General features: G+C 40.7%; 1 protein-coding gene across 5 annotated transcripts in view; it reads left to right on the forward strand.

Annotated features, from left to right (window-relative positions):
• grid2 (glutamate receptor, ionotropic, delta 2) overlaps positions 1–14,508 on the forward strand; it is a 260,037-nt gene that overhangs the window by 221,367 nt on the left and 24,162 nt on the right. The window lies entirely within an intron of this gene.

Here is a 14,508-nt window from a genome sequence, read left to right on the forward strand (position 1 = left end):
GCTTTTACTTAACCATTTCCATATATTTTTATACATCGTTCAATTGACGGAGGTCATGTCACGTAACGGTATAAATACTCATATCTGCAGGTGTCCTTCTGAATTGAGTTCATTTTAATTAAGCACTCTTTTAAAAAGTCTGAACATTTTTTTTACCTTGGAGTTTATCAGGGGTGAAAAAATGTCTTCATCGAGCAGCTTTCAAGATGTCCCCCAAAGAGTTACATAAGCTAATTAAAACACCTCATGTAAATTTGAAAATGTGAAGCCTTTTTCATGTCACTGACCGTTACCTTGAATAGCACATCAGCGGCTTGAGGCTATTTGGCCATGATGTCATTAACACTTCCTCTTGGACATCTATCAGTGTGATATATTTAGACGTGTGGCGAATCCCTGCCTGTTTGTTATATCTGAGTCCTTTGAGACCTTCATTTCCTTCTCTCATTTTTTTCTTTCAGGTCTTTTATGCCCCACTCGTCCACAATAAACCTTCCTCCATCACTGTTGTCTCCCGAGCTCGATGGATTTTCTCTCCTTTCACTTTCCGTCCCCCATAGCGAAATATTATTAAATGTCAGAATGGGTCAGCATCTCAGCTGTCTCTCTGTGTCTCATACACACAAACACAAACACACACACACACACACACACACACACACACATACGTATACACAGGCATCCCCATCCATGCCCAAATGTGTAACTAAATGTCTAAGCAGACATCTGCCGCCTCTGTATGGAAGTCATACATGACACTATGAGGGGCTAGCAGGGACATAATTCAAGATTGCATAATTCAAGATTAAAATCTCTCGCCCTTTCTTTCTCTCTCTCTCTCGTTCTTTCTCTCACTCACTCACTCAGAGTGTGGAATTTCTAATGTATGCATAAGAGATGTCAAATCCAGGTCCAAGAAGTAAAAACCCTGTCACGGTTTGGTTTCAGCCACAGGTGGTTCTAACCAACCAAGCTGGCAAGTAAGCAAGTAGGATTTTGGTAATTTGATGCAATTTCTTTGTTCTGGTCAAAACTGTAGCAGCAGCATTGTGAATGAGCAGCTGTTTGATGCTCTTTTGAGGGAGTCTATTCAGAAGACCATTACAGTAATCAAATCTACTGGAGATAAAAGCGTGGATAAATTTCCCTGGTCTGCTCGGAGCATGCGATCTTTCAATCTCACTTATTTGGAGCCCACCCTGGCTACATCATGTCATGTGTCTCGTATGTGTCAGTCGATCAGTAGAGTTCAATAAAGCAAAATGTATTTCACCTCTGACTTCTCGTCTCATCCGCTGGATGACTTGTAGGATATGAAGTAATGTACCTCAAATAAGGACACTTGGGGGGGGGGGGGGGGGGGGGGGCGTAGTAGTCACAGTGCATACACAGTCAAGGTCCCCTCCATGCACATTGCACACACTGATATGCTTTTTACACTCATGATGCAGGTGAACTCACACACTCATGAGGCTGCAAACACACACACACACACCTGCAATATCAATAACACTCCCCATTGAGGTAAGTGGGAATATCTGACAGGCACTTTAAGAGTCTCTGATGACTTCGGAGTGATTTTTGGAGTTGAGTGGATTGTCAGTTCAAGTGATTTTTCTGTCAGTGTGACCTTCTGCTGCACTGGCTGAAGGTGCCACTCAAGGCTTGGTGTGCGTCTTAAAGTGCTGACCGAGACCGTTTTGCCAAATTGAGCAGAGAATTGAGAGAATGGATTTTTTTTTTTTTTTTGGAGGGGGGGCTTGCATATTCCAAATTTCTACTCGAGCGTTGCAGTAAACGATGGCCAATGAGGGAGCTTAAGGTGCTGTATTGGAAAGCTGTGAGTAAAAAGCCTCATACATAAATTTATATGTGCCTGGTCGATCGGAAAAGTCATTTCTGAAATCAAACCCTTCATTTCTTTGAAGAGGAATTTTCAGTTGAATTATACTCATGAAGAGCTTTTAGTCATCAGAGTTGTCATGGCTCATGAAAATGACAGAACTTTTTTATTTAACTTAATTATTCTGATGCTGTACTGTAAAAAAAATCAAGTATTTATCATTTGTAATCGTATGCTAAAATTCAAAATGTAAACCAACGGATGAGGAAAACCCATGTACAGCCTTTTTTTGATCTTCTGACTGTGAGGCAGAAGCGCTCACCACAAGGCCCACCGTGCTGACATCTATCATTTTCTGGAGGGGGAAGAGGTTGTTGAATGATGGCCAATGCACGATGGTCAATGAAGCCCATAGGAGGACAACTTTGACATCTGTGCATTTGTCCCCAATGTCCTCCCCCGAATGTTAGACAGGGTGCGTTTGTGTGTTTGATGGTTCCCACTGCACTATTGCTCCCTCGTAGTCCATTAAGTTAATAAGAAAATGAATTGATGTATTCGTAAAAACCTGAAAATGAAGCCCCATCCAATATGTTCTGTCTCTATGCAGTTTCCCCTCCTTTTAAATCTGCTCTCACCTTCTCGTTGTCTTCTTTTCTCCATTTGGACCAAATCCATATAAGGGCCCCACGAGCCCATTTCCATATTTCCTTCCTAAATCATCAACACTATGTGAGCACTGTCACCACCCTGCTCTCTAATGGAGGTGGGTGTAGAAAAGAACAAATACAGTAGTCTACTTTATTTAGATTTTTCAAGTAGGTAGAGTAGTGTAAGATAGCGACAGACTCCTATCACGAGTAAGACATCCTCATATAATTATTGAAAAGTTTTTTTGACTGTGTGTACTTCTACTTAAGGACTGTATATTGTGTAAGTTCTTACTTTTGCCTAAACTGGCGAATTTAATATCAAGTCTCGGCTGATTTGGCTTGCCTGCGGAATCTGCATAATCTTTGTCATCATCGCTGAAGCCATTATGGCAAATTGGCGAATTCTTATTGTGTCACATTATACAGCTCCTAACTCGCGCTTTCCAAATTTATGTAGTAGAGGTGAAGAAATGACAGCACTTTTTTATCATAATTTCTGGAGTCATTATGCTAAATGGACAGACGTGATAAGGGCTACATTATGGGAAAGGCAAATGGGCTTGTCGCGAAATGAAGTTTAACACGAGGGCAAGTGACTATATGCAAATGCGCTGTTAAAAAAAAAAAAAAAAGTTGAATTAACATGCTTGTGCTATAAGTAACAAACACTTTCTGAACACTTCATTAAATATACCTGATAAAGTGATTCATCCATTTTCTGGATGGCCGGTTCTCATCAGTGTCGTGGGTGCGCTGGAACTTTTCCCAGCTGACTTTGGATGAATGGTGGGTTCCACCCAAGACCGATCATGGGTCAACCTTTGGACACCTACAGACAATTCACACTGACAGGCAACTAATTTTATCAATAAAGTATATCAATAACATAAAACACTTTGCCAGTCCATCACAGGTCATGAATACAAAATCAAACAAGCTATTTTTTATTTTTTTTTAACATCATCTGCAGCATATATTTTCACCGATAGCATTAAACAAGGTTACACTGTAAACCAGTAATGGTGTTAAATTCAATTCCGGAGAGGTGGACAAATTAAAGCATTCCTCGGCCTCCTCTTGGCCGAGCCTCTCAGCATCAGCATCACAGCCGTCAAGCAGCGTTTGTGTGTCAGTGGCCGGCATGAACACGCTTGTCTCGCTCGTGTCACTGTCACCATCCTTTTAAAAGCGGCCTCCTGCCAACGAGCCGTCGGTCCGAGTTGCCAAGGTTATGCCGCATGGCGAACATCTGTGTTGCCATAACAGTAGCAGAGAATGGAAAAAGGCTTTTTTTTTCAAAGGATGTCTGACGCTTCTCAACTTGCATCCGAAACGACGACTCTCATTCGATTTATGAAAATTAGCATCTTATTTATATTGTTTGCAGTGCGTTTTATTAGACGGCAGTGAACTCGCCACAGAAAGCATCCTTGATATACATCCGTCACCGCTCCCGATTACGACCGTGCACAATATCCTCGGCAATAATTCAGCCTCGGCTAAAACCAAATGCCTTTTTGGCATTTCTACTTTCTACAAGTGCAAATCACCCTGTCGGCAGATGGAAGACATAGAAGAAAAAAAAAGAGAAATCAGAGTGAGAGAAAGCTCCGTTTCCCGCAGAGTGTGATAGCTCATTAGAATTCCGTCCAACGAGCCCAAACAGCAAACGTATTTCCCCGCTGTTACAATCCTCTGCTAATGTGCGTGCCATGACTACGTTCCTGTGTTGAAATTGAGATTCGGGCAAAAAGGCAAACGAAAGGAGCAGAAAGCAAGAGGCGAGTCTTGCTATTGAAAAAGTGGCAGATTGTAAATATTGATGAGGGATTTTCAAATAAGACGGTGATTTGTGAGAATAGGGAGACTCGGGGGGGCGGGGAGGGGGGGGGGGGGAACACTTCACTGCTGGAGATGGGATGGAATCACTACACCAGTAAAGGACACTGTTTGCTGTTTAAAATAAACAAAAGCATTAGAAAGGAGAATCCGGAATCTGTTTATTAAGAATGCTTTTTGGATTTGGAGCCACTCTGGATTTTAACTCATTCCTGAGTCAAGACAGCCAAAATTATTTTATCTTATCGGTCACATGACAACTTCTCTCACTCTTTTTTTCTCTATCTCTAGTTTTCTCTTTGGCTCTGTCTCTCTCTGTCTCTCTCGACGGCTAGACAAATTGATGTCTTGCACTTCTTTCAAACGCACCCACAAAATGCTACTAAACGCAGAAATACTCTCCCTAGGGTCTCCTCAACGTAGCACATTTTACATGAATTGCATTTGCTCATCCTGCCCAATTTGCTAGTTTTCCAGCTAGTCGTATTTAGCGCATCCTCCTTTTCGGCTTATTTGTCATCTGTTTCCACTGCCTCTTGCCTATATTCTACTCTCCAACACTATACCTCTTACATTTGTAATGATTACAGGATCTGGCAAGCACATCTCTTACAGTCAATGTAATTAATTAATTGTGCTTGGGATTGTGTGTGTGTGCGTGTGTGTGCGTGTGCGTGCGTGCGTGCGTGTGCATATTTTCAATGGCTACAACTTTGCTGTTATTGTATTTCTCTATAAAAGGCTTTGCTTATCATTAAAGCCTGGCCGAGATAACGCACAAGTGGTGGAAAAGCAGGGTGGTCCTCGGCGGATACTTGCCTGTATGTGACATGCATGTTGCTATGATTTATTACAATTATGAGAAAGGGAGCGAGACGCAGTCAGAAAGGGAGAAAATGCAGCATATCTTCCCTGCAAAAGAATTTCTACAACAGTGTTTCTTTCTTTCACTCTCAGAAACTTTTGTGCAGACCGGCTTATCACCATAGGTTAAAGGTATTTTTAGTATTTTTCTGTTTTGATTAGAAATATACACAGCACATCTATCAGTCCTCATAGGGTTTTTTTCCACACCGTTTTAAGAGATGAAATCACAGAATATTTGATGGCGTCTATAAACCTGCAATGGCCTCACTTAATGCTCAACGCTTGTAAAAGTGGCCCTCAGCCAAAGCTTCTAACCAGCCGTTGCCCTCCATCAACATGATTCATTTAACAGAGAGACTCCTTCCATTGCCTATGTGCTGCATGCCCAAATATATATATTTTTTTACAAAAATTAATTTTCCTCATAATAGTGCAGCTGCATACTCGGGAATTTTTTTTTTTTTACTTGTAATTTAAATCTTGTATATAATTGTTTTTTTTTCTTTTTTCATGCCAGCTATTGGTCCAAAACATGTAGAACATGTATTATTTCTCTGTATTTGGCAAAGTGTGGGAGATTACACACTTGGTTTGTCTTAGGGGGTGAAATGAGGCAGCACGCAGCAATGCAATTAGTCCAATAGACGATACAATGAGCCACATTGGCCATGTTTGACAACAGGATTAATTTGCGACCCGATGGCCTCGACTGTAAGATAAGAAATCCGCCAGCCTGACCGAAAGCGAAGCATTAGATAGCTATCTTAATTCCCGAGATAAAAAGTATGAAAAAGAAGAATGGAGGAGGGAATTTCTTTTGGGACAATATCCGACACAAAGTCTGTCTTGTGCCTTCATTTGTCTTCACTTTCGCAAAGCCTTCTCTCCTCCTTTGTGCTGTCATCTCTCTTTTGTTTTCATCATCTTCCCATTTACCACTCCTCTCTTTTCTGGCTGCTGGGCTCCGAGCCACGGCGGTCAAGGTGTTCCTGCAGTGCATCCATCTTTCTCTTGGCCACTCGCTCTCTGTCTTCTCATTTCCTCGTGGCTCACAGGGCAGCCACGCCAGGCGTCTTTATCTGTGTCCGTGGAGGAGGTAACGGCCCGCTGCCAGCTACTAATGGACTTTTTGGAAAAAAACTGATACAGCCATAGATCATATGAAGCCGAGGAAGGCGTCGGCAAGCCGGGCCGGGCTGAGGGGAGTGTGAGGTAGTCTGACGCTTACAAAAAAAAAAGTTTGATAAAGATAAAAAGGAAAGTCATAATGAGGGAACACTACTAGAAAAATGATTGCTAAAGTGAACCATAATGTGACTCTCACTCGATGGGTGTGTCTGGAAAGCACAAGGCAAAGCCGGGAAGTTCAGCGCAAATTATTAGGGATGGCCATACTTTTTCACCGGTGTTTTTTATAGATAACACTGCAAGATGTTTTATACCTGAAATTCTGATAATAAAATAAATAATACCATTACAGATATTTTCATAGCAATTTTTTTAGGAATGGGTAGGGATATAATAATTATTCTCTTATAATATTACTTTCTAAATATTGTGACATTATTAACCTTATATTTTTCAGTAGTACAATCATTTCTTTAGCGGAAAATTCACTTTATTCTCAAAAGATTTCAGGCTTTGAACATGCATGTTTAAATTTTAAAGTGGACAAATGGACTGGTTTTGTTCCTCTCGTGTAGTAGATATTGTGACTGATTGTGGATCATTTTTTTGTAAATTTCGTTAATGTTGAATAAAATTAGAATGGTTTCTTTTAACCCATAATCAGTCTAAATATCAAAATGGTGATGGCTAGCAGTTAAATTAAAAAGAGCATAGACAGCCAAAATGATTACAAAAAGAGCCTAAAGTCTGTGATGACAGCTTGAGTCCTCATAAACCCTTCTGCAAAGACATCAGAATAAAGCTTTGAACTTGAAATGAGAAATATTACACGAGCCGTCAAAAGTTACTTGAGCTGGAAAAGAACTCCGATTAATCCTTCTGTCAGTAAATAGCTTAAGATGATCATCATGCAGTCAGACATCTTTGGTGAAATGTGGCAATTTGTAATATGCGTGTTGATTTTTTAATACTCACGCTATTGTGCGTAACGAGAAAAAAGGATGACTAGATGAATTTGCAAATAGTAAAAATGCAGTTTGCAAGCGTGTCTATCTATGACGCTTTCCAGTCAATTGTTATTTTGAAATGATTGTTTAGCAGCATTGTCTGAGCTCTACCCAGTGCCATTTCAGCCTCCCCCCCTGAGAAACACCAATCCTTAAAGTTCACTACTCAATTGGAAGACACATTTCACAGAGAGGAGTCGTGACCTTTTATACACAGGCACGCAGCCCAGTTGGATCGCAAACACTATCAAAGTGCTTCCAAATCACCTCGCCCAGCTTCTTATTGGCCCATTTGGACTCAACAAGTCAATGCGGTCCAAGATGATTTGCATTTTCATTGCTCCTCTACGCACAGAGGCACGCCAACATCACGGGCCGGCCAAAATCTTGCGTGATCCACCTCAGCCGTTCCGCTTACCCACCTTCAATAAAAGTGAAAACGTGAAGCAATAGAACGACATCTTCAGCTCACAAATGCACTTGAGTAACCCCGACTGCGTGTGAATTTCCGATACGGCCTTTCAATTTTATGATTTAATGTTCTCCTTTCTGCTGCATAGAAAGCTGATGTTATCAACAGCAACACAAGACAAGCAATCCATCAAACACCTTCAAATCTCAAATCCATAAAATGATATCAGATTACTATGTTAGGGGGAAAGAAAATAAAGCATAGGGTTTTTTTATATGCAAACAAAAAGGAACTAAAGGGGTTAGGAATGATTGTGAGGTATCACCACAGAACTTAAAATAAGAAATAATTAAAATTACATTAAATCATTAAAATAAAAAAAAACTGTGTATCCCGCCAGACACCTGATAGCTATTTACTGAACAATGGACAAAGATGAAAAATAATTTTTAAAAATAAATGTCACATGACACCCCACTACTATGCTCTACCTCCTAAAGACAAAAAAAAAAATAATGTAATTATAATCCTGAGAGTATTTTTGGATCCGGTTGCTTGCAATTTGTATTCAAATACATTCACAATACATTTAAAGTGTATTTTATAAAGTTTAAATGGTTTTAATCTTTGGGGTGGCTGTATATGATTTCTATAGTTTCACCTATCCTGAGTGGGTCTGGAACTTATCCATCATGATGAATGAGGTTTCACTGTAGCAGTCAGCCACGGGGTAAAATCGCAGGATTAATCATGTTACGAGACCCATGAACTGGGTTTCATAGTCCAGCTCGGACCAGATAGGAATGTTAACAACACCCAGCAAGAGTGCATGCGCTGTCGGGTGACAAGTGTGCCATTGAGGCTAGTCACCAACCATGTGATGAGGACCGGCGGGCTTTGCAAATTAAACGCTCCCTCGCCACTTGACAGGTCCATACAGTGTGTGTGTCTGTGTGTACGTGCGTGGGTGAGCGCACATGTGTGTGTTGGGTTGTGTGAGGTCTCGTAGAGGTCATGACTCATTGGCGTGTTCTAGAAACAATGTGTGCGGAACATTGCACCCACATCAATGTTTTATTCCACCCGCGAAGCCTTAAGCTACAGCTAACAGCCCTCTCTTTTATTTCTGGAGGGCTTTAAAAAGCCCGCATGGGTGGATATTATGGATTCAAAGTCGAGGAAGCAGAAGAAGGAAAAAAAACTTTATGAGTCCCTGAAGGCGGAATGAATTGTTTTCCACTCTCTTATTGACTACACAAGGGCCAACAAAAACAAACATTACAAAATGTATTCCACTAGAGAGATTGAGGGTGCTCTGCAAAAAACTAGAGCGCCTCCCAATGAGTTAGAAGTTCACTACCTTGCCAAAGGGCACATGTGAAGTGAATTGGCGTCATTCCGGCAAAGCAGTGGGAATTTCCATGAGTGTCCACCATCCATCAGTGGCAAAACCATGACAGACTGACTATTAAAGAGCGTTAAAATCATCTCGATTTTACAACAGAAAAAAAGGGCAGTTTGAGGACATCGAATATATTGTACATATTTGGAGTGGAGTGCACTCGGCCGCAATTAACGTAAGTTCGCCGTATTGCGAAATATGATGTGCCACGGTTTGGCAACTATTAAAGGACAACTTATTCCATTAGGAACGAAATGATCAGCAGCAGAGATACGCTTGAGTGACACTGGAGCGAGAGACAAAAAGTCGACATTTTAATTCACTGCTCATCTTTCTGACACTCAGCAAAAACTTCAAGACACTTTTTTTTTTTCCCCCGCAGTTTCTTTCAGTCCGCTGTCATTCGCTCTGAGAGGTCCAGCAGCTCTGTTATCTACAATGACCTTGAAGTCGCTCGCTGGCCCTGTGTGCGGGGAGCGGCGAGGTGACAGACACAATTCACTTTTGCTTCTTTGTGTGGAGCCTGTGTGAATGGCTGACTGAGTAGGCGGGGCTAGCGAGCTGCGTCGTTGGGGGAAAAATGGCTTTGCCTGTTTGAAAGTTGACGATTGATGGCAGAATGAATGGACAAAACCGCTGGGCCGCTCTTCAACTACATTATATCACACTGAAAAGAAAATTCAATGTCTTCACTGTGCCTTCCACATGTATGCGTACTTACCACAGTTGCATACAAGCAATTCAAAAAAACATTTTTCATTACCGTATCTTCCGGACTATAAGGCGCACCGGACTATAAGGCGCACTGTTGACTTTTGAGAAAATGTTAGGTTTGTAGGTGCGCCTTATAGTCCGGAAAATACAGTATATGTTCCCTTAAGTTTTTATTTTAATGTGCTCCACTAATAGTGAATAAAATGTGTGTAAGAAAAGCATTTTGAAAAAGGGCAATATCCCTATTGGTTAGTTAGTTGGCTGATTGGTTTCTTGATGAACTTTGAGGTCTCCTGTTGCCAGGCAACAGGATGCCAACAAGGCAGACGTTCAAGAAACCTGACCCTTTAGCGCGCACTCTTATACACGTGCAAAAGAACCAATTAAGATTTCAGATGCCAAATAAAATGCAGCAATGTGATCTTTGTAGAGGCAGGCAACACATAAATAATGAAGTATAATCCAACAAAAGGAAGATGAAAAGAAAATAGAAAATTAATGGTTTTCTTGCCGCATCCTATTAAGGGTGGCATCTTGGTTTTGGCTCACTGATCCATGGCGGATGATCTGTCTCCCACATCTGTCTCCAATTACTCCTCACCTCCACTATCATATCTCTCATCGGCTTAACGGAAGTCTGAACAAACATTTGCATATGGTGTGACAATGGGGGATGTATTAATCTATTTATTTGTATTTTATTACTTTCCCACGCTTCCCAAAGAAACATTGAAGACAGCCGAGGGTAATTAAACAACAAAGCCAAGAAAAAAAAAAAAAGACTGAAAAGCAATGAAGAAGTTGTCAGATTGCAATCTCAGGGGGACGGCGCCAACTGGAGCGAGCAGTCGGACAGAACTCCTCCAGAGGATTGATGCCACCTGCACGCAAAGCTGTCATTAGCCTACACTACGCTACAAGTAGCTGATGCTTATTGCTTGGATTAACTTTTTTTAAATTGTTAATCTTTTTTCTCAAAAACATTACTTCAAGTATCAAAAATTAATTTGCAACTTCTTTGTCACTTCTTCTGTGTGGTAAACCATGCTATAATGAACACTACCGCTACCTTCAGGAGTGAAGTGGAATATTATTGCATCTGCCAATAACAGCAAATATGAGGGCGCGGGGAAATCTACTGTAAAACTATTTATTCATTTTCACATTTGAAATTGAGTGCCACCTGCTTTCCAGTACGCACGCGGAGCTCAATTGCACAATATGAGGAAATGACAATTGCAAGCACACAGCTGAGTGTCAGCCAATCTTATTATCACACATATACAGTATAGCGGTCCGCATCGGAAAAGTCACCAATAAACAAGATACCAAAACAGAGCCAGTAGTGGTGGGGGAGGATGATTGACAGCAAAGGCAAATACAAAATTGATCTCCAGACATGGTGGCTCTGAGACTCACGAAGGGACACATGGCGTGTCTCTGCTGCGCCTTGATCGATTTTGCTTGCCCCTAATGTAATTTTTATTCAAATGTCTGCACACGTTTCTGGAATCCTGACAGAATATTCGACCGGGGAGGAATCAGTAATCCCTTGATTTGTTCAAATGAGAATAAAACAAAAGCAGCAGCAGAGTCAGCGGGATGCGGCGGCGATCCGGAGAGACGAGGTTAGGAAGATGCTCGGAGGTAGAAAGAAGACGTTTGATCTTGCACTGTGTGCTTTTGGATCCAAAACAGTAGCTGCGAGAGTTGTTTGAAAAGAAATCAGCACAAGTTGCAATTATTTGCGAGCGAGGCTGGAGTCGTCTTTTTTTTTTTTTTTTTTTGGCTTGTGTGGCCTAAGATGTGAAGATATGAAGATGCGAGTGTATCTGCAGGCAGTTACTCTTTTCTTTTTACTCCACGAGAATCTCATGCCTACTTTGCTCTTATTTCTCTGAATCACACGATTCAAAGTCATAGAAGACTGATGCAAGATGACATGTAAACAGGCACAAAGCTAAAGTAGACATTTGAGATACAAGTTAACTCTTTGTTGGGCACCCACTAAAAAAAATCGACTCGAGGCCCTCAGTTCACTAAAATCTTTTTTTTTTTCTTCTACTGCTATTTCATTTTTTTAACCTCATAACTTTGCCACTACTTTTATAAACTGTATTTCAGTACCATGCAACAGCAACCTGCAGCAAAAATAACCCAACCGCCATTGTTCATTTTTTGGTAAAATGAGCGCCCCCGCAAAAGGGAAAAAACAAGACAGTCTTTGTAAACAAGATAAAAAAAAAACATGATTGTGTTAATTTACTCTACTCCCTAGGTGGAGAGGATCAAAATTAAGAGTGACACAAGTAATGGAAATATAAGCAAAACACCGAGGTGCCTTCAATTCTGTGATTATGGATCTTAGCAGGGTGTCAATTGTGAGAGGCAAACAAATAAGGTCTGATGCTACGGTTAGGAGTGATGTGTAGGTGTGTTGTCGGGCTGCTGGGAGCCATGTTGTTGCGCTTTGAGGGACTTTTGACCAAGTTTACCTCGGCGCAACTTTAGACATGCTACAGCAAAGACCTCAGAGTCAACACTTTTAGCACAGAGTTCACTCGAGGCAAAAGTCAACGGGTTTCTTATGCCCACACAATAAAAGTACTAAAAGCTCCCAAGATGGTACTAAGTGCAAACAGTATGGCCTTACACAAATACAAATTTGGGCATCCATTTGATTAAAAATGTTGCTGTATACTCCAGGCATGGTTTAAAATTGTAAAATGTTTGCACCCAAAACACTTAATGAGAGCACATTACAGGTTAGTCTTCATAAAAGCTATTTTTAAGGTGTTTTTGTTTGATTGAAGTGGGATTACTATAACCTCTGAGTCCAATTCTCTTTCATTCTGCATTTCATTTTTTTTTTGAACCGCTACATGTTCCAGGTCATTGGACTCCTCGTGGTTTGATTTTTTTAACATCACCACCATCAAGTCTCCTCCCCCAAACTAAATCCAGTTCCAAAGCTGACCTGTGTGAGGCAGTATATCATTATCTGAACTTCACATTGAAGTTGTAAAGCCTTCTCGTTGGCATTTTAATGTGGTGACTGACAGCTCAAATTAAGCCTAATTGTCAGTACATGTGTAGCCTGCTTTGGTTTCATGGTAGAGTTCCCACTCAGCGAACTTCAAATCGGTCCTGATCATGACTTAAGTACTTCAGTCATCAACACAAACATGCCAGCAGGCTTGTGATAATCCTTCTTAAGTGGTCTCAGTCAAAGATGCGGCATGGAGCAGATGCTGGCAAAATTACAGGTTATGTCGTTTATTCAGTCTGGAAGAGATCATGGGTGTTTTGCACATTTTTTTTTTTTTAAGCACTTTGTTGCATGATGTAAAAACTCAGGTCTGGGTTAACGATCATGCATGTCAACAGTTCAACCTGCATGATAAGAAATTCCACAGGAACACACATGTTCTTCTGTCATCAACATCCCTGCTGTTATGTGTTTGTGATTCAAGGACAAGAGCCTCTCTCAGCCATTGTTTTTCAGGTCATAAAAGAAGTACCTGTAGACACATTGGCAAGAGAAGTAAGAAATAAAGTTTATCAGTGTAAAATAATGAGTTCATCTCCGTAGCATCACAATGAATGTTGCAACCTTGCAGCTATTTAATGGATCCAGTGAAAAGACGCTTTTATTCTCAAGTCTGCTCTCTGAAAATTGTGAGCTATGAAAAAAAGAGAAAGTTGTGCACAGACAACCAACGCCGCCAAGATCAAAAAATTGTAAATAAACATGAGACATTTTTGGAACAGAAAACCAAATATTTTTGGATTATGTAAATAAGTTAGACAAATAGGTACTGAACGTGTGTAATATTGCTGCTATTGCTAATATATTGCTAATATTTTTCCTAATTGTAAAACAATACTGGAAAGTCGGGAAATTATTCTTAAAAGTAAAAAAAAAACGTTTTGAGTTTGCTTGAAAAACTGTAAAGAGTTGAACAAAATACATTCTGAAGCCTCGCGCTGAATGATTGCGCGCACACACTCGAACCGCTAAACACACACGCCGACTTCACTGGACTACGAACTGTGAAATTATCCAATCATAGGTGGTTGTCGGTTCGCAGGTATCAGTCAGCGTGCGTAGGCCGACTGAGGTGAAACACATGCACTCAGCAAAGACAGAGAGGCTTTGAAAATTTCATAAAGTACCATTAAACTTTATGACACACCAAGTGAAAATAAAGGTGTTTGGAGGGAAAAGTTATCCAAGTGTCATCGCTGAGTTGTTGGTTTCTTTACTTTTTATTTCTCTGCATAAACATTAGGTGTGCTTATTGTTACCGTAAGACTGTGCGAACTTTGGCTATTATGGAACAGATGCTGATTGTGAATTATGACACAAGAGCAGGCTTGCTCTTAGCGTTCAATAACAATCCACTCAAAAGATTTTGGAAAAAAGTGGAACTGGATGCCATGCATAATTTGTACGATATTTGAGGCAGGTTTTGTTGGTCCAAAGATTCAGCCGTGGAGGTAGCACTTTACAAGTACCCCACAAAGGAGGGATAAAATGAGCCAGTAAGCCAATAACACTCCCGCATTTAGAGTCGAGAGGGAACGATAAGCAGCAAAGTTGTTTTTCCATTTAAATTTGCTATCTCAGAAGAGAAAGATAA

The sequence above is a fragment of the Syngnathus scovelli genome, chromosome 3 (assembly GCF_024217435.2).
Source record: "Syngnathus scovelli strain Florida chromosome 3, RoL_Ssco_1.2, whole genome shotgun sequence".
NCBI lineage: Eukaryota > Metazoa > Chordata > Actinopteri > Syngnathiformes > Syngnathidae > Syngnathus > Syngnathus scovelli.